The following is a 27,926-nucleotide window of genomic DNA, read 5'->3' on the forward strand; positions in this document are numbered from 1 at the left end:
ATTGAGAAGAGACTTACAATAGAAAAAGAATTATGAAATGTGAAAAAAATAAAATCTGAAAATTCGTATTTAGAAAAAAAAATATCTTAAGAAAAAATAAGAACTTTCAATATTAAAAAAGATTAAAACAGAAAAGAAAAAATTTAAAGGCAAATAAGTGACCATTAGCAATAGCATATAACAATTACACATTAAACATTATGATTTAACATTTATATATTTATATGGAAAACTAAAAAAAATTGTATATGTTTTGAAGATTTTGAAGAAGACATATGAAAAATGTATCAATTATAAAAAAATATATATGATCTACAGTTTGGATATCAGAATAAATAATATACCATAATTATAATATATTCATAATTTTGTAGATGATAATAGTTTTGCGCTATTGTAATATTTTATTTTAACAATTATATTTGATTTAATTGAAAAGAATTTATAGATACTTAAAAGAAATAAAAAATTATTATTAAATTATAAGAAAACAAAGATTAATTTATATTTCAGTGTCATGTGGTATAGTACGTTTGACAAAAATAAAAAATGAACACGCAACATATTTAATCACTTTGAAATATTACATTGATTTAATGAATTATGTAAATTATTAATCAAAAATTTAATTATTACGTCTAAACACTTCGTACGTCATTCATAAATTATTGATTTATATAGCAATAGCGATTAAAAAAAAAAGGATTGAACATAATAACATTACATAATAAAATAGAATATAAAAAAGCATCATAATAAAATAGAATATAAAAAATATAATAGATAATATAATAGAAGTAGGAGAAGGAGAAGGAAAAGAAAGAAAAGGGAGATAGAGGACATTTCATACAAGTACAATGAAATCTCAAACCAAGTGAGTACTATAATAGATTGCTGTTTTAGACAGTTGGTTTGAAACAAACATATTGATGAAATGAAATTCCACTCATGGATAATGGATAAAAGCGAATATTAAATAAATAAGAGCAATTTCAATTGAGAATCAAATATCACTCTGAGGTATTTCATTCCTTTTTTTCAATGAATCATTTCATTATCAAGTATCAATGATGGAATGTCTTTCTTGAGGTGCTTATGTTTTTGTATGAACATTATTAATTGAGTTTTAGAATTATTAAACTTCATCTTCCATCTGATAAAGTATTCAGCAAGTAAGTTTAAATATTTTTAAAAACTTAGATAAACTTAGATAAATACAAAAAGATCTTCTCAAGATTGCTTGTCAGCAAATAATACTAGAGAAGTTGATTTAAAATGGGAGATATCATTTATGAAAATTAAAAATAGAATCGGACTAAGTATTGATTCTTGTGGCACTTCAGCTTTGATCAACTTGAACTCTAATCTCTTATTATCAATTTGAATGAAAAAGAATCTTTTTTCCAAGTAGAAATGTAATAATTTAATTAGGTTGAAAGTTTAACTTAATTAATTTATATATTAAATTATTGAATTGAATGCTTTGTTTAAATCAAAAAGGACCATAGCCGAATATCGATTAGTATTGATGTGATGAATGTGAAATTGGGCTATACATATGAATTGTTGAATAGTGGAATGTGCCAAATGAAATTCAAATTGTTGGTTAATTAAAATTTTATTTTTAATGATTTAGATGTGATTTATCATGAAAGAGTATATAATTTTTTCAAATATTTTAGTTACTATTAGGAGTAGATTAATTGGGCTATAATTCTCAGCCAATTTGATTCTTTTCCGGTTTTGGGATCGGAATGATTTTGACAATTTTCCACGCGAAGAGAAAATAAGAAAGCATAATTGAATTTTTAAATATATAGTACAGTTGAGTTGACATTCTTCTCGAGAAATTTATAAGTAACTCAGTGGAGATCTTATCTCATCCACTGGCTTTCTGTGGTCACAACTTCTTAACCAAAAAACAAATGCTATCAAATGAAAAGAGATCTAAGAATTATTATATAGATAAAGATGAAAAATAATGCTCTTTCAGATGAAAGTTATGAAATCGTTAATAGTGCCTTGAAGGACTGAAGAAGAAGTAAATCTATTGAAAAATACTATAAAATTGATCTGCACTTAATGAAGCTTTGATCGAGTTATCAGAATAAAAATTTCCTATTTTGTCCTTTAACGGGGAAACTTTAATTGGTTTTTTAGTAACTTTCCTAATTACTAATCAGAAAGAATAATCATTCAGCTTTGCCTTGTATTTTATCCTATATAAATTTCCATTTTAGAAAAATGATTCTCCTATTGATGCTTTTTATTAATTGAACATAGTATTCTTTGAAAAGTAGATTACTGCCAGCGGACTTCTGATAGAATTTTTCAAGGTTATCAAATCTTTCAGTTTCTGATCAAATAGTACAAATCGATTTGGCATCATAACAAGTTTTGTAGATCTATAGAAAATATTCCTTAATTCATTGAAAATATACAATAGCAGAATCTATTTCATCAGATAAATTAAACTTTGATTTAATTTGAAAATTTATTGTAAGTTAACTGTATTTATTGCAATCAGATATAGAAAATATAGAAATGGCTAAATGAATATTTATTCTAGAAAGAAGAAAAACAGATCTATGATTTGAATTTAAATCCTGGGAGATATCATATTCAAAGTTTCGATAGATATTAGTTAAGAAAAAATTAATAGTTAAAGGACGCTTGTTGAGTGTGAAGTGAATGTGAAATGGAGGAAAAACAATTGCACAATTAAAATTTGTCAAATAATCATTTAAGACTTTACTATTTCTATTAGAGTAGAAATTGTTTTAATCAGAGATTTTAGAATTTAAATCAATATCAATAAGATAAGGATCAGAAAAAGTATTAATAATTTCAGACTAGGTAAGATCAGACTAGGTCAATATCTGTCCGCCATAATACGCAGAAATTACAGTAATATTGAATTGGAAAATTGTCACTACCTCCAAATGTTTAAAGTTTGAGAAATAATATTAAAACGCAAATTATTAAGTATAAATATGGCAATATCTCCTTATTTACTATCCAGCTTATCAGCTTTCACAATGCTGTAATCTTTAATAATAATATTGATATCTGGTAACAGCTAAGTTTCTTGTATGGCTGCTATTATAGCATTATTGCTTTTCATGAACATTTCCAGCTCAAGTAATTTGTTATATGTAAAACATGCATTTCAAGTTATGATAGTTTCAAATAACTTAGAATTAAAAATGATAATTATGAGAATAGAAGTTAAACAGCTTCCCTTATTATTTCAATTTTGTCAAAGATTAGTACAATTTAGAATGGAGTGATTTTGCAAGAGAAATTATCTTTTTTTGCAAAGTTTACAATTTCTCTGAAGAATTCATTAGCTTTCCCAATGGAATTATCATAGCCAAGAACTCTACCATGTAAAAGTTAAGTGAGAGCAGTTGCAAGAACTGGTATAGGATTAAGAGAATTAACAATCCTGCCTGATCTTCGAAATGCGTTATATAATTTGATGATGACCATCTAAAATCACAGAATTAGGCGTAAGGTTATTTAATGCTACAGAAATATTATTAATACTCCTGTCATTAAATCATCATTATATTATGTCAATCTCTTAAATTTCTATCATTTTTCTGATCCAAATAAGTCTGAAATTTAGAACAGTTCGAATAGTTAGTCATATGCTCGTCATTTCATGCAATCTTTAGATATGTAATCTTCACCATACTTGACATATCTAGATAATTTAAAGCAATTGTCAGATGCATGGCTATATATATGCGAAAATATTGTGTGTAATTTTTATTTTTGTAATATTTTTTCTAATAAACTTTACAGAAATCTTTCTCATCTTTGCTATCTGAGCAAAGATAACGGGAAAGTTAATATGATAGATAGAGCTATCTCTATTAGACCTGAGCACTACAGAATTCATAGAATTAAGTTTATGGGACTTTAGTTTTTCAACAGAAGATGTTGTCAGAAAGATTGATTGTAATAAATATTTTACAATTCTATGTGCTTTTTCCAATAAGTCATTGGATTGAAGATGGAAACTAGTGGTTTTAATGTGTTTAATGTTAAAGATTTTTTTAAAAATTTGCATCGTTTTACTTATTAATATTAGCTCCTTTGTCTGTTAGTATAGATTTGACGATTGGTGCATCCATTTTGCATGGATAGTATAAACTCATTTCCTTTTTGTGTTATTGAAAGAAAACCTATGTCGAGTGAGATTTTATTATTTGGTTATTTGGTTTGATGATATATCAGGTGCGTTTTCTCTATATTTTCATCGTGTTATCTTTTAAGTTTGATTTTTGAATGGAACACTTTCTTATAAAATCATAAACATCTTTTTTTTAAGTTTTTTCAATTATGATTTTTAGTAATTCTTTTAATTGTACTATTGATTCCGAAATGTTCAATAATATTATTGTGATTTTTTTTTAGAATTTCAATTTCTCTGCGTTAGTGTATTTTTTCGGAAGGTTTGCATAAAAAATTATGGATCGATTTGGATATTTGTAAGATATGAAATTTATTCAAAAGACATCTCGTTTATTATTACTAATTTTTTATCATTGATTTTTATAATTAATTTGTGGGGTTTATTAATTACTAATTTATGAAGTCGCATCAATCAGGTCTCCTTATTATAGTCATCTAATTTTTATAATGTTATTTAATTATATATTTCTTTGATCATATAAACAGGAGTATCTAGCTCTTATTTCTGTGATCAATTCATATATCAAAAATTAGATAATCTATGTAAAAAGTCTATAGTTACTGCGCGGAAATTTGTAGGTAATTCCTGATTTAATTATTCAATTAATGTTTTCTATTTTATTATTAGGTATAGAATACAGTACATTGTCTGAAATAGGAGGATTTTCAAGTAATTTGAGAATTCGTTTGAGAGGATGCTTGTTTACTTGAAGTTGAATTTGTTGTAAAAGTTTCTGAATCTGAAGTTAGTACATTCGAGATAGAATATCAGCAGCAATATTTTCTTTTCCTCTTTTATATTCTATTTCATAATTATATTCTTTCAATTTGAGTCTTCATCTCATCAATCTAGAAAAGAAATCTTTTACATTATGTAGCCATTTAAGGGTTTAATGATCTGTTTGTATAAGAAATTTTCTGCTTAATTGATACTATCTGTGACTTCATTATCTATACAATCGTCAATAACTCCTTTTCTGTAGAGTTATAATTTTTCCGCATTCAGTGCATTGAATACATTGAGTGTTCGGGATACGTAAGAACATGAATGTCCTACAGATGCCTGAGATAGCATTATTCTTAATATTATCCTTTTCATTGCTGACATCGATAATTAGGATAAATATCTTTGTGAAGTCGGAATATTGTAATATGAGTACAATATTGTTACAAAAGTGTTTTTTTAATGTGTCAAGTGTTAATTATTCTTTGTCGGTCCAATGGAAAAGTATATCTTTTTTTATAATTATAATTTTTTAATATTATAAGATCCATTAAGATTTGGCGATTTTTAAAAAATTCTATATAAATTTGCGATAATATCGAGTCCAAGGTATGATTTCACGTTTGTCGCGGTTCACGGTTTGAATTCTTTTACTATTTGAATCTTTTTAGGATTTGATTTTACTTCTTTAGTTACAACATAGACTAAATATTCTCTTCGTGTTTAAGAAATTCGCATTTGTCCGATTGAATTTTAAATTTTAGATCTTTTAGTATTTGTAATACGATTGCGAGGTTTTGGTTATGCTTCTGGATAGTATTGTCAAAAATAATAATCCAAATATCCAAATATGTGAAATAATGTCGTTCTATCAATTCGCGAAATACAGTGTCCATCATTTTTTGAAAAGCGAATGCGTTTTTGAGCCCAAAGAACATATGATTATAATGAAAATGTTCTTGTGATGTGGAAAAGACAGTGTATTTTTTTAAATCGGGATACATGGAAATTTGATGAAATCCGGAGATTTAATGCACTGAAAAATTTTGCATTGTCAAAATGATCGAGGATTTCAGAGTTAGATAAAGGATCCTGCTCAGTTTGCTCCTTTAGTTTACGGAAATTTATTACTATCCGCCATTTACGTTTTCCTGAAACAGTTTTTTGAATACAATCCATAATCTTTTACATTTCAAATTATTTTTCAATTTTGGTGCTAACAACTCCTTACTATTAAGTATTTTATTTGAAATTTACTTCAAAGGACACTTCCTTAACTGCTACTTATTTTAAACAATTTTGTTTAAACTAAAATTAATTATATTAAATATAACTCTCAAATTTTGTTATAATTTATATTTGTGGAATTTATATTTGTTTTTAATTTAAAAATAAAACAATTTAAATAAATAAAGAAAGAAATACATATAAAAATTTGTTTTATTTACATTTTTTTTAGATTTTGTAATTTTCAAAGGTATGATATCTTTTGAAACAATTTTTAAGATGCAAATTTGATTTTCTTTCTCATATTTCACAAAAAAAATTGATTTTTTTTTTCCAGATATTTTTTGGTTTGAACAAACTGTACAAATTTTTGTGTTTTCTTTATAGATATAATAAAATAAAGCTATCTAAACGATCGTTTTCGTCACTTGTTCCAGATCTCAATTTCATGTTTAGAACTCTAGAATCACCAATAAGTCCCAACAAAATGCTTTCGAAATCTGAATGCTTTGAATGCTTTCGAAGTCATTGGCTTTCTTCATCCATTTTCAGTTTTTTCTTTATATTTAAAATATAAGCATAAAGAGATTTCAAATCCCTAAAAAAAACATTTTCTCCATCACTTCAATGTTCGATGTAAAAAACAACATGATATCGTATATTGATTTGCTACATCAACACTACCCATATACTTGTTATAATCGATGATCATTTCCGGTTTTATTTCTCTAATATTATTGGAATGTCTTCTAGAGACTTTGGAATGTAGATCTCAATTTTGTACTAAGCAAGTTATTACTCTTTTGTCTTTCCATGTTAGCACTAAATTTTTGCTTTTTTTTATTTGAGATAATCTCTTTTTGTTAGGCATCTCAGTGAGGAAACATTTTTTTGTGTAACTCGGTTGTCAATCAAGGATTTGCATAAAACCTATCACTGAAAATATATGCTTTGATATCAGGTATTTTTTCCAATAAATTTTGATAAAGTTATAATAATAACACAATTTTGCTAGTGAATTGAAGTTCTGAATGAATTAGTTCATCAGTATTTTTTTTTTTTATATTTTTTTTGTATTTTTTCCATAATATGGGATGAAGAAATAAATATAACTGCTTTTAGAATCTCAAGAAACATATATACGTAATCTCCATTTCGTTGGCTTTTTCGGGGTGTAAGTAATAAAGAAAATTTTCCTCTTTTTTAAGAAAACAACAGTTGACTTATTAACACATAAGTTTTAATAAGAAACTAAATATAAATATAAATTAATATAAATTTAAATTTGAATTGAATTAATTGTTTCTAAATGAAGAGATCAAATTTGAAAAAATCTTTTCCTTTTCAAAACTTTAGTAAAGAATGGAATTCTTCTATTGAAAACTCGAGACCAATATGGCTATAAATCTGGTAATATTGTATAATTAATGTTTACAGCATTTATTTCATCAATAACTTTTTTCATTCTTTAATTCTTCAATGTAGAAAAGCTTGAAATAATGAATGGATATAGTATACGATAATGAAATGTTTAGTCTAACATTTCTTTGTCCAACAAAAAAATTATAATCATAAATATAATTATATCACACCAGATTAATGGATCTGGTATTAGTTTGCAATTTGATAATTACTAAAATTTATTATTCTCATTACTGATGGAAAGTTTTCTCATTCATTTATTATATTTATAACGGAAATATTTCAGAATCTGAATCGTATATCTTTGCTATATCATCTGTAAAATAATTTGTGTCATCTTCTTTCTCGATTTCATTGAACTCACGATTTACTTCTTGCATACAATCATCAATATTATCACTATCCAAAATTTTTATTTAGTTTGCAACTCATTTTAAATTTTTAGGAGATTTCAGATATTTCAAGTCTTTCAGATAATATCAATTTATATTTACAGTAATTTGCATTATGATATGTTTTTAGTTATGCCAAAATACAGTCTGACCATCTAAATTTCGAGAAAAAAGCTGTTGATCCGACAACAAACTATCACATTTACAAATATGTTGTACAAACACTTCTATATCCACTCGACGCAATATCGAATTACATATATATAATTTGATGTACAGGTCAATCAATACAGATCGGACGTTTCAGTAAATAAAAAATGTCGAATGTGATTTGAAGAAGCTCTTGTAATAAAAACTGATATCGAATCATATTCGACAAAGAAATGCAAAGGATTAAAGGAGGAATCAGAATTCTTCTATTATTTTTTTGTTTAACATTTCATTAATTTGAGTTTCAATTTCCTTTTTATGACACTTTGGAAGTTTATATGATTTGATATTAATGGATTTAAAATTTCTAAGTATTATTTCATGCTGAATAATACAGAACAAGCTATCAAGATTGAATATGGAGTGATAGGAGATTAAAATTCTTTCAATAGTTTCGCGATATTCATCTATATGTTTACGAATTTTGGAAGCAAATTTAGGAAAGTCAAAATTATTTTGATCGTTTTCAATAGAATTATTTATATTTTTGATTCATCAGTGTTTATGAAGCATATTGTCATCTATTGTCTATTGTTCAGATATCTGGTTTATATACCGGTCCCGAATTATTGGATTGTCGGAAAGTAATTTTCTTTTCTTTTTTCATAATAATGAAACATATTTTTTTAATAGCATATATGTATTTTATTTAATTATATATTGATCATTATGGTCTTTAAGTAGTAGCATGATTCCACGCTCGTAGAACTTCTGATCTTTGTTTGTAAAAAACTAATTCAAGAGGTTTTTAACATCTTTATCTAAAATAAACGTTTTGGCACCTAAAGAATTTTGTAAAGATCGAAACAAATAATAATTCGAGGGTGCCAAATCTGATGAATATAGTGGGTGCGATAACATCTTCCTCCACTTCTGACGAGTCATTAAATTCGTGTAAATTCTAGCGTGATGAAACACTATACTTTTTCTTGTTAATTAATTTTTCTTTGTTAATTAATTCAGGTCTCTTTTATTTGATGGAATCATTAAATTCTATCATCAAATTTGATGATTTTGTTTAATTTATCTAATTGATTGCATGATTTCGAATTAATTGTATAATTGTCAAATAGAAGTTCAAAAAAAAAATGTTATAGAATTTAAAGTTCACTGAAATTTTATATGTGGTTTTATTTTTGAATATTATCAACAACATCACTATTTCATAGTTGGTACCTATTTGTTTTTCTTTAATATTAACATATTTCAAATGTTTTGTAAATAGATACGCGCAATCACGCATAATTAAATATATTCATACAGCTAAACCCGTACATTTTTATTTATTGTTTTCACTACTCAGTCAACAGTTATGGGTCCAGATTACAAAAGAAACAATAAATAATTAGGTAAAGTACAGTTAAATTGAAAAAGCACGTGGGTTAATTATCCGGCCTTGAGCAAACATGAAATATAATTCTAACCGTGATGGAATATGAAATTGTTCGTATTAATAAGTTGAAAGGATTGGAAAATTGGGTTCATGGAAATTTCAAGTGCGCGTTACTTTGAAATCCTGCATGTGTATGGGAAATAATTACAGATGAATCAATTCTTTCTGTACCAGAAAATGATGCGGCAAATCGTTTTATCAGGTGCTGCCTGGATAAAATTCGATAGTACAGCTCAATGCATAATTGCTATATCAGTGGATGAAAAACCACTTTTGCATATTATCAACTGTGAATCGGCTAAGGATATATGAAAAAAGCTGGAATCTATTTACAAATAAAAATCTGATACTAGTATATACATACTATTGCAGCAATGGTACAGTTACCAGAAGGAATCGGACGATGATATTACTATTCACATCGTAAAACTCGAGAATCTTGCACATCGGCTGCAAACTCTGGGTGAGAAAATTTCAAATCAAATGGTTATTACTAAAATACTTATGACATTATTCCTCCGTCATTCAAATATTTTATTAGTGCGTAGGAATCAACTCAACCCAACAAAAGAACTCTTACAAATCTTATTTCAAGGCTCACCATTGAGGAAAGAAGGACAGAAACCGAAAAAAGAACAGAAACATTGCTTTTATTGCTAATAAGTATCAATATAAGAAAAATTTCAAAAAAGGCAACGTTGGATCAGGCAATGTCATTATTGCCACAAACCAGAGCATTGAATCAAGAAATGCAGAAACCGAAAAGCAGCAATATCAAAAAATATGCAGGAAAGAAAGCAGAGGCAGTCATTGAAGCATGTCTGCAGAATATAATTTAGAAACATTCAGTGATGCATGGCACATGAATTCGGATGCGATTGAGCACATATCAAATCGTCGCGAATGATTCTTGTTATGTAAAAAATTTGACACAGTAGAGAATATTAAGATAAGTGATGGAAAATATATTTAAGCAATTAGATCAGGAGATATCAATATTCTTGCTTTCAATGGAAAAGAGTAGGTGCGAAAGTATCTCAGTAATGTTTTTCATGTACCAGAACTGAGTTTCAATCTTTTTTCGCGCGTTTTTTAGCTCTTGACAAAGAACTACGACAATATTTCGATAACAAAATATACACATTTGAAGAATGGAAATATTGTTACAATGGGAGAAAGAAAAGGTAAGTTATTTGTAATGAAATTTAAAGTCGTTACAGACGAGCATCAGGCAAATATAGCAGTGCGCAATTCTTTTTTCAATTCTGGCACAAACGAATGGCTCATCAGAATGTGGATCAGGTGAAAAAATTCTAAGATCCGAGAACATCATTTTTAAGGAAGTTTTGCTGCGAAGATTGCATTTTAAGGCAACTATATTTATATAAAATGCACAGACTATCATTTCCAAAAAGTGATACAAAATCTGAACGCATTGGAAAACTCATCCATGCAGATCTTTCAGGTCGAATGCAAGAAAATTCTCTTGGAGGAGCTCGATTTATCTTAATGATGAAAGATGACTACAGTCACTAAAGAAGCTTATATTTTATCAAAAATAAATCAGAGATATTACGATATCTAGAGGATTTCTTTAAGAAGACTGATAAACATTTAAAAAAAGGAATCAAAATCTTCAGATCGGATAACGGCCTTGAGTTTACCAATAAAAAAATTGAACTAATACGATATGACATCAGAAAACGATGACCATTTACCATTTACTCCGGAATGGTTATGCCGAACGGGAAAACAGAACTGTAGTTGACTTAGCAAGAATGTCATTACATACAGGGAAACTGCATCAAAATCAAAATGTGGGCTGAAGCAGTTAATTACACTGTTTACACTTTAAATAGAATCGGAACCAGTGGGAAGAAAGGAATAACACATTGAACTGCGGCTCAAGAAGAGACCGAACATTTCAAGGCTCAGAACCTTCGGAGAAAAAGTATATTTTCATATCTCTAAAGAGAAGAGACGAAAATGGGACATTAAAGCCGAAAAAGATGTTTTCGTTGAATATGATGAAAACACAAAAGGATTCTGAATTTGGCTTCTTGAAATAGGACAAATTAAAATACATAGGGATGTAAGATTCACAGATCAGCACTATGAAATTAATTCAAATGAATGAAGAATGAGATTCAGAATCAAAAACCATAATTTTTGAACATCAGAAAGACAACACAATCAAAATAAATGTTGAATCGAAAACCGTTATTCAGTCGGAAAACAACGAGCAAATAAATTCAGATGAAGAATCAAACGATCAAGAAAACAAAAATCAATACAAACAAGATCGACATTTGAGAGACAGAAATAAAATATGCCGATCACATAGGCTCACGTACAGAAATATTATAATCACAGAACACTATGAACCGGAAAGCTATGATGATGCAATGGAATGCAATCAAATGGAAAGAAGCCATGGATGACGAAATTGATTCTTTAAGAAAAACTCAAACATGAACATTAGTAAATCCGCCATCAGATCATTAAGTCATAGATAATCTATCATAGATGGACTTACAATTGAAAATAAATAGCGATGGAAGCAACGATTCAAGGCGAGACTCGTTATTAAAAGTTTCAAATAAACTGCTGGAATTGACTATCATGAAACGTTTAGTTCTGTAGTTAAATTCGATTCAATAAGAACTATCCTAACTATCACAGCTTCGAATAAAATATATTTACAGCAATTTGACGTCAAGACGGCTTTTCTTCACGGAGAACTCGACGAGGTCATCTACATGCAGCAACCGAAGAGATACAAGGATGGAACCGACCGTGTTTGCAAGTTGAATCGTAGTTTATATGATCTAAAGCAGGTATCAAGATGCTGAAATTATCGTTTTATAGCGGAACTGAAGAAACATGATCTCACATCCACCAGCGCAGATTATTGCGTATTTATAAATGGAAACGATCAGGACCGACTGATTTTAGCGATCCATATCGATGATGGATTAATTAGTGCGACCAGTTATCTATAAAAAAATTGTTAGCTGAACTCCGCAAAGAATTTGAAATAATATCTAATGAGATAAATACATATCTAGGATTACAGATTAAGCGACTGGTAGATAATTTCATATTTTTGCATCAGGAGGCTTACATCAAGAAAATTTTGCAACGATTTCGGATGGAAAATGCTAACGCAATAGCAATCCCAGCAGACCAAAATCAACTATGCATGGAGTGAGTACAAGCAAAAATCAGAGTTCCCATATCGATAAGAATAGGAAGTTTAATGTACTTGTCAGTGAGCACTAGACCAGACATTATATTTGCAGTAAAGAAAACCAATATTTGGAAAAACTCAACAAAATTCACTGGAATGCAGTAAAAAGAATTTTCAAATATCTAAAGGGAACAACAAAATATAATATTCATTTTTCAACCAAACAGAATAATCACATTAAAGCATTCAGTAATGCAGATTACGGTAGAGACATTGAAATCAGGAAGTCTATTACTGATTTTTTATTAAAATTAGGCGATTAGCTTAAGAGCTTGTCAACACGACAACGAACAGTAATTTTATCGACTGAAGCCGAATACATAGCAGCTAGTCAAACTATGAAAGAGATCATATGGATGAAAAGTCTGATTAATGATTTAACTATGTTCAAGAACTTACAACGATTCTTTATGTGGATAACTTGAGCGCAATCAAAAATCCAGAATTTCATCGAAGTAAGCACATTGAGTAAGTACGCTATCACTTTATACGAGACAAATTCAATGAGAAGGAGTTTTTTCTGCAACATATATAGCATATATAGCATCGGAGGATCAGCAGATAGATATTAACAAAAGCCCTGAGAAGAATAGTATTTGAAATACAAAGAAATCGACTGAATATCAAGAGTATCGAAGACATAATAGGCACATAGAATTATGACAATTAAACATAATAAACATACACTAAACAAAGTTTCAATTCACTTTTAGTGAGAATATTATAAAATTTAAAGTTCACTGAAATTTTATATTGTGGTTTTATTATTGAATGTTGTCAGCACATCACATTTCATAGTTGGTACTTATTTGTTTTTCTTCGATACACATATACTTCAAATGTTTTGTAAACAGATACACGCATCATGCATAATTAAATATATTCATTTAGTTAAACCCATACATATTTATTTATTGTTTTCACTGCCCAGTCAACAAAAAAAAAAACTCTCTTGAAATCCTATCAAACAGAGAGCATCATTTTTTTTTATTGGTAAATGTTGGCTTTCGAAGTGTTTTGCGCTGGCTCATCTCTATTGCTCCATGATCGTTTTTGTTTAACATTATCGTAAACGATTTGAGAACATATAAAACCCAAATATCAAATTTCAAAACAAAATCAAATTTATTTTATGTGATTATGAACAGTCGAATTCGATTCAATCTTAATTTCTCGAGTTATTATTCGTCGATTTGTTTCAATCAGTGCCTTTATTTTGTCTTCATCAGCTTCAACTGGTCTTCCAGAACATGGCACATTTTTAATGTCGAAATTTTGAAAAAAAAACCAGTAGTTTAACACTGGCATACTGTTAATTTTTTCATTTTTTTCATAGACTTCACATAACTTTTTTTTTGCCTGAACATTTTTATCTTTTCGGTAATAAAAAAGTAAAATATGCCGAAAATGTTTCTTTTGATTTTGCATCTTTGTTATTACACATGAAAAACACAACCGCATAGAAGCAAACGAATTTTTTTTATAAATATACTATGAAATGCCAACTCTCAAAATATATAATAACAACACGGTTTAAAATGAAATTGGCTGGATAAATATTCAACTAGCGACATTTGTATGAAAAAACGATATTATTTTCCGAACAATTCAATAATTTTCTTTGCGTCTTGGAAGAGAATTTTTAATTTAGTTTGTGAAAGCATTGTTAGAGATATTATATTGGTAATTTGAAAGGAAAAAATCCTATGATTCCATTTTCAATTAATGAGAAATCATCAGAACGACATGGAATAGATTTGGTTTTTGTTGGCAAAAAATAGTAATATAGAGATCAGTAGTGTATCTATTATGACCCGTAAAAAATTCTTTCTTTCTTTTCTTTATTTGATATTGGTAACTTTCGAAAATTTTATAATGTTGATGGTTGCTTCAGTATCAAATAATATTCGTCTGAATCCTGATATTCCTGGTAATTGATAACATATATTATATTGGAATTGATAACAATTCGTTTTCACTAATACAGATTTTTGATAATTTTTTGATTTTTGATAATTCGTTTGCCAATCTTTCGATAGATTTTCAATGTTGTTCATCCGAACTCTCGATTGAAATTTTCCGGTCTGGGCATTGTGAAAATTTTGGATATGATATGCATTGACTATGTATTCTATTTTGTCATTTTTATTTCTAAGTTTGGAGGGGAGTTCCGTGACGAAGTGGATCTTTGTTACCAGCTGCCTTATATTCTCAGTATAGATCTGTTATTGATAATTGCTCGTGATTCAGTACGTTTAAATGTTATCTGAATTCGGTTTGTATTATTTAAGAATAGTTATATCCCTGTTGCCATTGATTGTGTTTCAGTTAGGGTTCTCGGTTTACTAAGTATTACTAATGCTTCAAAATCTTTTTTCAAATTCATTAGATAAATTCTGATTGCTTCGTCTTCCTCCTCTTCAATTGCAATTTTTCTATTGATAGGTTGCTGATATTTATTGTGAACAACATATATAAATTCATTTAAATATTGTTTGAAACGTACATTAAATCGGTTTCAGTGAATCTTTGTTTGATGGACCATAGTTTATTTCTATAGCTATCGATTGTAGTTGGAATTGAGATATTGCGTTAGGACATGATAGAATTCCAGCAAACTCTATCCTCGTATATCTGATACTTCGTTTTGCATTGTTTGTTATTTTTTCAATTATTATAAGTTTTAATAATAGTTCTTTTTCACTACACAAACTAGTAAATAAATTCCATTAATTTTATGAAATTCTTTACATCTTCTACATCATTTGTCTCGTAAGATTTCGACAATGCGAATGGCCTCATTTGCATTAATTTATGAATTGTTTCTCATTGATCTTTTTATTTGTCGTGCTGTGCGTTTTTTCTTTTTTTTGAGTCACTACATTCGATATTTCCGTTTAAAGTTTATTCATTTATTCCTAATATAATGGATTTTTCTGTTAAAAAGATAACTCTCAATTGTTCTGCTTCTTTTATTTCGTTAGCTCTTTTATCATTTTCTTCTTTTAAGATAAGTAATCTTTTGTTTATCTCCGTTATCATTTCTGATTTTCGTCTAAATTCTGAAACTTATTCAGAATTAACTTTAAGATATATCATGGCCGGTTCCACCAGCCATTATAATTGAGTCATGTCGTCCTCCAAGTCAAAGATGTTAATAGAAGAATGATACTTGGAGAATTTCGGTATAAATCAAATGCTAGTTTTCGCAGTCGCAACAAATCTGTAAAGTTTTCTTCTAGTAGTTGGTTACGATAAGCTGATCTTGGCAGAAGCGCCAAAATGTCATGGAATAGTGATAGATTTGATAAATAAAAAATGAATTACGCAACATATTTAGTAATATGACTGTATATCAGTTATATTAGATTGGCAACACTTTGTGGAACAAGATTGATTACAAAATCTTTTAATATAGCTAAATTATATTACAGTTACAGTTATTTACAACTATAGTTTTTGATACCTGAAAAAAATAATATTAATATTATTCTTTTTTATTATATCTTCTTTTTCATAATGTTAATGTAATGTAATTTTTTTGTATTATTTATAAAATAATAAATAAAATAATTTTTAACAAAATATTTAAAAAAACATGTAAATATAAAAAGTTAATAATGTTACATATATTTATAGTTAAATAAATTGATCTTTTTAATTAGAAATAGAAATAAAATAAAATTTTGTATATCTTGCTCGAAAAATGTCTCTTCTATACCACTTCTTTTCCATATATTTAAAAATAGATATATATATATATATATCTCTATCTATATAAAAATAGCTATTGTGAATAAATATATATATATATATATATATATTTATTCACAATAGCTATTTTTATATTCATGATAAGTTTTCTTCAATTCAATGTTTTTTAACATTAATTATCAGAATTAATTTATAACATTAATTTATAACAACACGTTAGAAAATATTCCGAGTGCAAAGCGAAAGAATTGATAACAATCGCGATAATGCGATATTATTTATTATTGTTTATTAATCAATTAATTAAAGCATTTCACTCAATTTGTATCTTACTTTATTTAGTGTAAAATTAACAATAACATTTAATATAATCACAGATTTCCTAAACATTTTTTGATTTAGCCAATTAATTTTCTCGTCAAATATTTTAATAAATATTGAAATATATTGTAAAGAATATCATTTTAAACAATTTTATATACCTGGTGATTAGTTTTTTCAAATTATTAAAAAAAAAATATTTAATATTATTACATTGAATTCTATATATATTTCTATATGTATTTATGTTCATAATAACATATTTGGTATAACATATAACATATTTCGTATAATAATTAAATGTATGTATATTATTGAAAAATTTTTAATATTTTGTTAAATTTAATAAATATCTAATGTTAAAATTTTATATTTGGAGATGATTTCTTTTAAATTTAAAATGAAATTTAAAATAATTTCATCTTTGTGTTTTTCGGAAGAATATCTAAATATTCAATTGCATTTTTCAATTAAAATGTATTAAAAATATTATTTTCACATTATTTTATATTAAATTTTGTTTTATATCATTTTTATTTACCTTTAACTATCTAAAAATATAGCTTATTTTAGTTATACATATCTTTTATACATATATATAAAATATAAATAATAAAATAAAAATATAATATTTTATGTAATCTATATATTTAATAGGGTATTAATGTTGAGAGATACTTTTAGAGATTCAATTTTAAAGAAATCAAAAAAACAAAAGTTAGTACATAAAAAATTAAAATTCTTATTGTTTCTTCGTTATTGTTCTGCTCTATATTCATTTTTATCTAACGCAAATTTCAATTGTTTACAATTTAATAAATAAATCTTAAGATAATTTTTATATATCAGTTTTTGTGTTTATTTTGATCTGTTTAAATCGTTGAATTTTGATTTTGAATTTTTTTTTTAAATATTGATTAATCTTCCAAAGATGTTTCATATATATACAGATATGAATAAATATTAAAAATATGACAAAGTAAACTGAAGATTTTTAAAATAGTTTCACACAATATTTTTAAAAACCTTTATAAAAACTTTTTGGTTTTAACGAGTTCTTAACAAAAAATACTAACCAATTAAAGCGCAAACTTGTCAATTCAAAAATATTTAGATATTAACTTATGTTTAACTTTAACAATCTATCTTTATTAATTATAGAATAAATGAATTCAAAATTATTTTTTTCGATAGAATATTTATTGTATTTTATAAATATATGCAACTTAACTATATGTAATTAATTAAATCTTTGTATTCTTTTTATAAAAGTATTAGGAATTACATCGAAAATGGATTAATTTTCTAATTTTCTAATTAAAAATTATAAATTTTGTTTCAAATAAACTTCTCCAGAGTCTATATTTATTTGATTTATTTTTTTATTTATCATTTTTTTTTCAAATTTTTAGAATTCATAGTATATCATGATTACAAGATTTAAGAATTTCAAAATTACAATTCAAAGTCAGAATTCAAACTTAAAATTTAAACAGAAATATTATACTTATTATTAAAATGTAACAATGCAAACAAAATTTAAAAAAAATTAAATTCAATTCTTCTATTTATTATTTTGTTGGATTATAAATGATCAACACTGATGATCATTTGCCGATACATTATTTTCTTCTATATTATTTTTCGGTAATGTTTTATTTGCAATCAATTTATGTACAAATTTTTCAAGAATAGTTCATCTATCAATGTTAAGAAAGATTAGTAGCATATTTCAAAGATTAAATTAAATTTTCAAATAAATTTAATTTAATTAATTAATGAATTATTCTTTAATTTAACATAAGCTGTAACTTATCGTTATTTTTTTATTCCAAATATATATTATTTATCGTTCATTTTATTATTATTAGGAATTTTTTATATTTTATATTGATTTTCTTATCACAATTTTATATTATTTATTTTGAATAATGAATAAATTCAATTCGTTCTATACGAATAGCAATTAATTAGTGAAGAAAATATATTGTTATGGCTTGACAAATCTACCTGATTGGTTAATTTTTATATAATAATTCGTTAACAAAACCGAAACGAAAGTTTTTGTAAAAGAAAATATTGCTTGAAATTATTTTAGAAATCTCCACTTCACCAATCAGAATTCATTTTTATATTTATTTTTAGATATTTTTATATATTATTAAATTAAATTATTTTTTTTTATTAAATTATTCTTGAGTTTTATAACCTATTTAAGAAAGATATCTTTTCTTGCATAGAAATATTTTTCCATCAATGTCCAAAACCAATTTCTATTATTTAAACGAAAGGTTTATGATGATGTTGCTAAAGGATAATGCCATTTTTAAAAAACTTAATTTAAGATTACAATAATATAACTTTGAATGATATGTTTCAGGCATGATATGTTTCAATCATCAACTGCATCCTCAATTATAATCAACATCATTCTACTTTTAATTAGATTTAGTTAATATGCACAAATCATATACCCTAAATATCCTGTCTTTGTGCGACTGTTGTCTCAAGTTTAGTTTAAAAAATTTTCATTAAATTAGATTCATTCTTAGAAATTATTATCTATGACCGTCCCAAATTAATCTATTCCAAATTATCTATAGAATTTTTGTGGATAGTTTTTATAATTTATTTTATGACTTATTTATAATAATAATCTGAATCTAGAATTTGTATTCTCAACCTTTGACTATGAAAGATATCATATTAGAACTATTTGTAGAGTTTATATTGTGATCATATTCTGATTATTTGAATATGATCTAGTTCTAGTATTTTGATTATCAGATAAGATTAGTATATAATGTTAAAGTTCAACAAAGTATAATTTTGAATATTATATAAAAAAGGATACCTCAACTAAATAAATTTGCTTGAAGAAGTTTTGATTAGATACAACTAATGTATGGTATTAAAGTCTAATAAAGTTAAATTTTGCACAAAAAAGGATGCCTAATTAAATATTATCACTCGAAGAAATTAAATCTTATAAAATTATACAATTATTTATAATGTGAGCCTTGAATAAACTTAAATTTAATTGTGGCTGATTAATGATTGAATTTCGTGATTTCTAACTATAATTTGATCTGAACTGAATGAAATTAGATTGATTTCCGCATTTTTTGATCGAATTTTGATTTTCTAATTTCTACAGCGATTAATTACAATCTGATTTATTTCTGCAATGAATAATAAAATAATATCTGATTTTTTGAAAAATATATGAATCTTGATTTTTCTTCCAGTAATTTTCGATGAAAATGTAAAGAGGATATGAAAAACTAATGAAGGAATGGTTTCTAAGATAAATTTTCGTGAAATCTTATCGCAATGTCTGAAGATTCTTGCATTTCTCTGGTAATTAATCGCAAAACATTTGGCATGTAAATGTGACTTATGAAATAGTTATCACATATATTATATAGTTTTTTTTTGAACTGCTTTTAAAAGTTTTTTTGAACTGCTTTTAAAAGTCTGAAATAATATGAAGAAATTATACTCACTTATAAATTATTGCTAAAAATCTAAATTGCTGGAAACTTAAACTGTTGAGAATACTGAAAAATAAAATTCAAGTTATTTTTATTTCACTTCATAAATCAGTTTAGTTTTTATCCTTAATATATAATATTGTGGAGATCTTGATCGTATTCTAACCATCCGATACATTGTGAATTAATTATTGTGAAAGATAGCAATCTTTTATGATCAGCGTATTGCATCATTTTCAAATGTAATTCATTTTTTGTTAAAAGTGCAAAAACCATTTTTCCAATACATATAATTTTGGCACCTATACTACGTTTTATTTCTGCGATCGCAATCGTTCTGTATAAAAAAAAAAAATTTAACAGAAATTAACAAATCCGAAAATATATTTTTATTCTTAATATTTTTCATTACATTTTATATACAAGTCAATATATATATAATTAAAAAATAAAATATATTATTCTTTTATTTATCTTGATCTCTTTTATTTATCTAGATATAGAAAACAGAATATATTATAGAATATAATATATATAGAATATAATATATATATAGAATATAATATAATATTATGAATATAATAAATTCATTTATTTTTAATTTATTTTGAGATAAAAAATTATTTACTTGATTTATATTCAAAATTATTTAATAGAATATTAAAATAAATACATTACATAAAATATATATATATATATTTTAAAATAATTATTATAATTGATCAAAAATAATTTATTTTTCTTAAAAATTCGAAATGAAATAAATTCTATATATATTATAATAAATATTATAAAAATATATCATTAATATATCATAATATTATAAAACTATATATTACATTTTTTTTATAATTAACATAATACAATTATATCATATATAATAGTATTTTATTAATTATATATTGTGTATATACCAATTTTTTTATAAATATATTATTTTTTATTTATATTTATATCACATAAAAGTTATTAGATATTTACATTAAATATTTAATTATCTCATATACTTCAAATCTATTAATTAAATTTTTCGCTATTACATGTGCATTTTTATAATTTGCAAATATTAAGTATATATTTTAATGTATTTCTTAAGATATGTAAATTTTTTTTAAAAATTAAAAATTAATTTATTAAAAAATATAATTACTCAAAATTATTATTAAATTAAATTTATGAAAAAAAATTGTTTACTATAGATTTTGTTATTTTTATTATTTTTACGTTTCTTTTTATTTGTTTTGTAAAAATTAATCCATTATTTCTAATAATCAAATATTCTTTTAGGATGATATATTAATATTATAATATTATTATAATTAAAAGAATAAACTTATCAATATGATATTTTCGTGGATTTTGATTTTTATGAAAATTTGAACCAAGATTTTAAACAATTTCTTTTCAGTTAATCATAATTTTTTAATATTTGTAATAATACTATTATATATTATATTGAGCATTTTTGAAAATATTAACTATTATATAAGAATTTGGATAAATATTATCCATTAAGAATATAATATTTATCATTAAGAATTTGGACATTTTTCGAATCTAAAATGTAAGAATATATAAGTTACCTGATTTTTTAACTGAAAACAAACAACAGTTGATGTATTTTGTAATATATTTTTAAAAATAATTAAAAATTAGTTTTATAGTTTTAACGATAATTAATTCATCTCGCCTGCAAAAACATCTCTTTCGCATTTATCCTATGATAAGCAATCGCATGTTACCATGTAATACGAAATATAATAAATATATTTTTTACAAATATCTCGAAAATTAAACTCAATAATTTTATGTTATATATGTAGTATAAATATGATATTATATGTATTTTTTAAATCTTATCCTTTATATGTTTAAATCATAAAAATTAAAATTATGAGAAATAAGTTAATTGAATACTAATTATATACTTATATTTACTTTTGTGCATGTATGTATATAGAAAGTATTATTAAATTGATAGTACAATTTAAAAGAAAATGAGTTATTTACATAAAAAAATAGATCGGTAGTAATATTTAGTAAAATAATATTTTTTGTACGGAATTTTATTTTTTAATAAATCAATGTTAAAGATTTGCCAACTGCAGATATAATTAACTGTATTTAATGTATTTATATTTTAAAATAATTTTTGTTGCATTTATTATATTTATGAACTTCATTATATTCATAATATTACAACTTATAGCTTATTATTATTTTTGATTAAAATTTTCTCTATTCTGTCAATTAATTGAAAAATTAATCATTTTATATAATCCATGTTTCATAAATGTTTGACTCTTTGAATTATTCATTTATTAATGATTTGGATAACAATTTTTAATAATAATTAACAGTTATAAATTGTTAGCATATATGAAAAATCGAATCAATATATTAATATATATATATATATATATATATTTTAATTTATTTATTTGAAATTCAAATTAAAATATAAATAAATTAATAAATCATAACTGATTAATATGATCTTATTATATTGCTTCCATTGACAATATTTGCTTCTATTACATATTGTCATATCGATAAAACGATAAGGAATTGAAAATTTTACTCAAAATTAATAATAATATATTAATAATAATAAATGTATGTAATATATTGATAAATTTATATAATATATATATGCAACAAAAATTAATCTAAACTAATTTAAACAATATAACTAATTGTAACTATAGTCAATATATTGTTCAATATTGATTTATTCTAAAATAGAGTTTCGTATAAAAAAATATTACATTTTCGATTTCTTTTTTCATCTATAGAAATTCATTTTTTTTTGGATTGTACCAACATTTGGTAACATTTTCTATATAATGAATACATGTATATAATTTCTTTAATCAAATAATCAAGAGTTCGTAAGACTTGATTAAACATATATATAATATTTCAATATTATTCGGACCTTAATTTTAAAATAATTCTATTTTTTTCTATTTTACAATAATAGATTTCATTTAATAAAACTATACACCTTTTTTTTAGATAGTTAATTATTTATTATATAAATATTCATATTTATGGAAAGAATATTTTTATATTATTTAATAAATATATTTTATTTTTTATTGTTTTTATCCAATTATTGTCCAATTGTATTATTTTTTAATTAATTTATTATTATTTAGTCATAATAATAATAAATTAGAAATTTATATCATAGAAAGTCATGTCAGAAAATTATATTTAAAGAAAAAAAAATGGCCGATCAAATGCAATTTAATTCTAAAGAAATGAAAAAAATTTAAAAGAAAAAGGATTTCCAAATAAAATAATCAAAATGATAAATAAAAGTAAGTTTGTCGTTCATTCTTATTTGAAAAGTAAAAAAAATTATGGTAAATTATAAAATAAAAATAAAACTAAAGAGATTCTATCGTTCAAAAATCAATTCTTCAAATAACATGAAATTCGAGTTTTAGTATAAACAAAATATATTAAATAAGTTAATATTTTAATTTTTATAGTTAATTTAAAAAAAATATTTATTATTGAAAGAAAAATATTGAAGAAAATATCACATTTGAACACTAAAATTGAATGATTAAACATCAATTTTAATAAAACTTTGTAAACTTGAAGAATACACAAAAATAATAGAAAGAGAAGAAATGATATAAAAGGAACATTTTTTTTCACATAAGATATAATAAAAATTAAGATTATTATTCTATCTCTAATTGATAACATTAAAAAAAACAATTATCTAGATATTAGTACATGTATATTAATTTTCTTCTATTTACGTATTGTTTTTTTTATTTTTGCCTTTTTCATAAATTGATTATATTAAAAAAGACTTTATGAAAGAAACTTAATAAAAGAAAATAACATTAATATTATTTCTTCGAATATGAAAATCATATTATTTATTAATTAATTATTTATTAATTATAACAATATTATTTATTTATTTCGTTGTTAATATCAATAATGTTAAATATTATGCTATTATTAACATAACACTCTTTTTAAAAAGTTTTTGAGCCAGTCCGGAATGACTTTTTTTTTATTTCTTTGCTATTTTTTTAGATGTATAATATATGCCAATTTTTTAACTTGAATAGCGATTAATCCGTAATAACACATTTTTGCTGAGATTTTTAAATAATTTGAAAAATAAAATTCTTCATCTATGATTTTTACAATCAATATTTTTCAATTTAAATGTAAGGTTAGCTATAAGGATTAAAAGATTTTGCAATCGATCTTATTGAACTTTTTTTTTGTATTATTTTGTTTATCGCTTTTTATATATAGCTATCTGTACTAACAATGATATCAATTTTTTAATGTCACATTTAAACCGAAAAAAAAAATATTTAAAATAAGAATTATGAATAGAATAAGAATTATTTAATATAAAATAGAATCATAGTAAGATTTTGAAAGAAATGTCTTTTTTATAATAATTTGTTGTGTTTTTTTCATAAATTTGGCAAGCAAACTGAAAAATTAGCTAGCAATTAGTATAATATTAAATATTATAATATAATATTAGTATAATATTAGTATAATATTAAATTAGTATAATATTAAAAAGATATATATATATATATATATATATCATATTATTCATATAGATATTATTATTCTTGAAAAATACTTATTCACATTTAGTAAAATTGCCATGTTTGATAAAGATTTATAAAACTGAATATAAATATATATGCATGAATGTTTTTACAAAATAGAGAGATGATCGTCTTTGATAGATTTTCTTTCTTCAAAAAATTTAAATATTCCTTTCATGCTACATATTTCCTCATATTTTTTTTTAATTGCAGTGGCTCAAAATCAACCAACAAAAATGGATTCCCTAAGCTAACTTAGAAATAATTAAAGATAGAAAAAAATCTTTTTAATAAAAATTAAATATTTTTTAACGTATCTAAGAAAATGTAAAAATTAAATAAAAAATAAAAAAAAAGAAAATTGTATCGGCAATGTTTATTTAAAGAAAAAATATAACATTCTTTTATATAATACATTATATTATTTATTATGAAAAATAAGAATATAAATATATTTTTTATAAGAAATGTATTTTTAAATATATATTTTTTATAAGAAATGTATTTTTAAATATATAATTCTAAGAAAAAAGATTAAATATATAAAAATAATATCTAAAAACAAAATGAACATAATAAAATGAAAATATATAAAATACTATAGCTTCAAATTAATAAAAATATTATGAATTTGTAAAAATAATAAAACTTATTAGTTATAATATATTCAAATGGTGATCGATGATCAAATCTATTATTATCAAATTATTTGTCAGTCACTTATATTGTTGATTAGCTACGTCATTATCAATAAAAAAATAAAATATTTGCTAATGCTAATTTGTAAAAATAATAAAACTTATTAGTTATAATATATTTAAATGGTAATTGATGATCAAATCTATTATTATCAAATTATTTGTCAGTCACTTATATTGTTGATCGTTAACTACGTCATTATTAGTAAAAAAAATAAAATATTTGCTAATGCAATTAATGTTAAGAGAAAATTATATACATATATTATTTTTTATAATAAATAATATAATCTATAATGTTATATACACAACCATTACAATTTTTCAAATAAATATGACCAACTTAATTTTTTCTAAAAAAATATTAAAAATTTTTTATTAACTTTTATATTTTCTTTCACATATTAGAAAGCATTTAATTTTTGTATTTTCAATTATTTCTGAATTATTTTTTAAAAAATTTAACTTTAAAAATTGGTTTTATCACTTAAATTTGGATTATTGTATCTAAAATATTGTATCTATATAAAATATATAAATATATAAATATATAAACATATATACATAATATATATATATCAATTATAATATCAATTTATAATATATATATATATATATTATAGATTGTACATGTAATGAACAAATTATATTTATTCATAATTAAATTATATATATCTTAATTATATATACTTCAATATTAAAAATAATATTTGATAAAATAAAAAAATTAAAAATATTAAATTTTTTTTTCATTAATAAAACAATATTTGATTAATTTATAAATAAGAATTAATTTTGAATATGTAAATATTAAAATAAATTATTATTTTTGTTCATTAGTATCGATATTTACTTTATTTTTTACTTTTTATATAGTAATTAATTTTATATAGTAATTATATAGTAATATAATTTTATATAGTATATATATATATATAATTTTATATATATATAGTAATATATAGTAATATTATGTTTGAATTATTAAGATGTCCTATAAGTTTCCTTCACCACACTAGAAATAATTTTAACTGGCTATTTTTATATAAACATACAGGCTTATTTATTAGCCCTTTATGGCATCAGTTTCAGTCGTTCCAGAGTTCTTTCAAAATATGTTTTAGTGACACAATTTTTTTTAAAACTTTTTTCTATATCGTTCAATATGGATAGGCAAAGGAAGCATTTGCGGCATGTTATGCTTTATTGCTTTAAAAAAACTAATAGTGCAAATGATATTGCAGACGAGATTTGTACTGTTTATTAGTACTATAACTATTATGACCATTCCCAATTGGTTTAAGAGATTTAGAACTAGCAATTTTGACTTGAAAGATGAAGGCCACAGCAGCCGCCCAGCAGACGGATATGGACTTATCAAGATCATGATTACTGAAACTCTGCGATATAGTATCTACGCAAGATAGTAGATACCACTAACATTTCCAGGATAACATAGGTATATAATCATCTGATCAAGGTATATATATCAATTGATATGAAGTGTGGATTCCATAGCTATTATCGGAGACCGGTCTTATGAACTATGTTTCTACGTGCGCTTTGCTTTTTCAGCGACATGAAAGAGATCCTTTTTTAAAGAGACTTATCATTGGAGACGAGACTTAGATTTTGTATCAAGTGCATCGCACTTGATCTAAGAAGAATAGACTTTCAAAGAAGATGGAACTTTACTCGAAGAAAATTCTTTTGTCCATTTGGTAAGATTAGAAAGATATAATCTACTATGAGCTCCTTTCTTAAGATAAAATCATTAATTCTATAAATTATTGCAATCAACTTGATAAATTAAAAGTTATTATAGGCAAAAAACGACCAGAATTGGTAAACCGACATCATTTTTCATCATGATAATGCAAAATCGCATATTGCATTGACTGTAAGAGCTGTTACAGTTTGATTGGTTTTACCGCATCCTTCATAGTACCCAGATCTTAGTTTATCCGATTATTACTTGTTCCTATCATTAAAAAAATTCTCTTTATGATAAACAATTCCAATCCGTAATCGAAATAAAAACTCACCTCGAGAAATATTTTACAAGTAAGCTCCAATAATTTTGAAAAGAAGAAATAATGAGGTTTCCTAAAAGATGGAAGAAGGTGAGCAGAGCAGAACATGTATAAATTAATCTTAAATAACAAATATAAAATATAACATTGTGTATTCATTTCATATCAAAAAAAAAGATACTTATGAGACATTTTAATATATTATAGAATTATTATACAAATTTATCAATAAAAATTA

The 27,926-nt window shown here is 24.0% G+C and overlaps 1 long non-coding RNA gene across 9 annotated transcripts; it reads left to right on the plus strand.

Annotated features, from left to right (window-relative positions):
- The first annotated feature begins 735 nt into the window (after positions 1–735).
- LOC122719213 lies at positions 736–27,838 on the plus strand. 9 transcript variants are annotated; one of them, XR_006347545.1, is made up of 8 exons: positions 736–1,172; positions 9,746–10,034; positions 10,113–10,595; positions 10,668–10,755; positions 10,862–13,289; positions 26,900–27,135; positions 27,231–27,376; positions 27,481–27,838. It is a non-coding gene; the product is annotated as an uncharacterized LOC122719213 (long non-coding RNA). The 9 variants fall into 9 exon arrangements; XR_006347546.1 differs by having other exon boundaries at positions 10,113–12,778; positions 12,874–13,289; XR_006347540.1 differs by having other exon boundaries at positions 10,113–10,755.
- Positions 27,839–27,926: the final 88 nt, after the last annotated feature.

The sequence above is a fragment of the Apis laboriosa genome, unplaced genomic scaffold (assembly GCF_014066325.1).
Source record: "Apis laboriosa isolate Shangri-la unplaced genomic scaffold, ASM1406632v1 scaffold71_cov137, whole genome shotgun sequence".
Lineage (NCBI taxonomy): Eukaryota > Metazoa > Arthropoda > Insecta > Hymenoptera > Apidae > Apis > Apis laboriosa.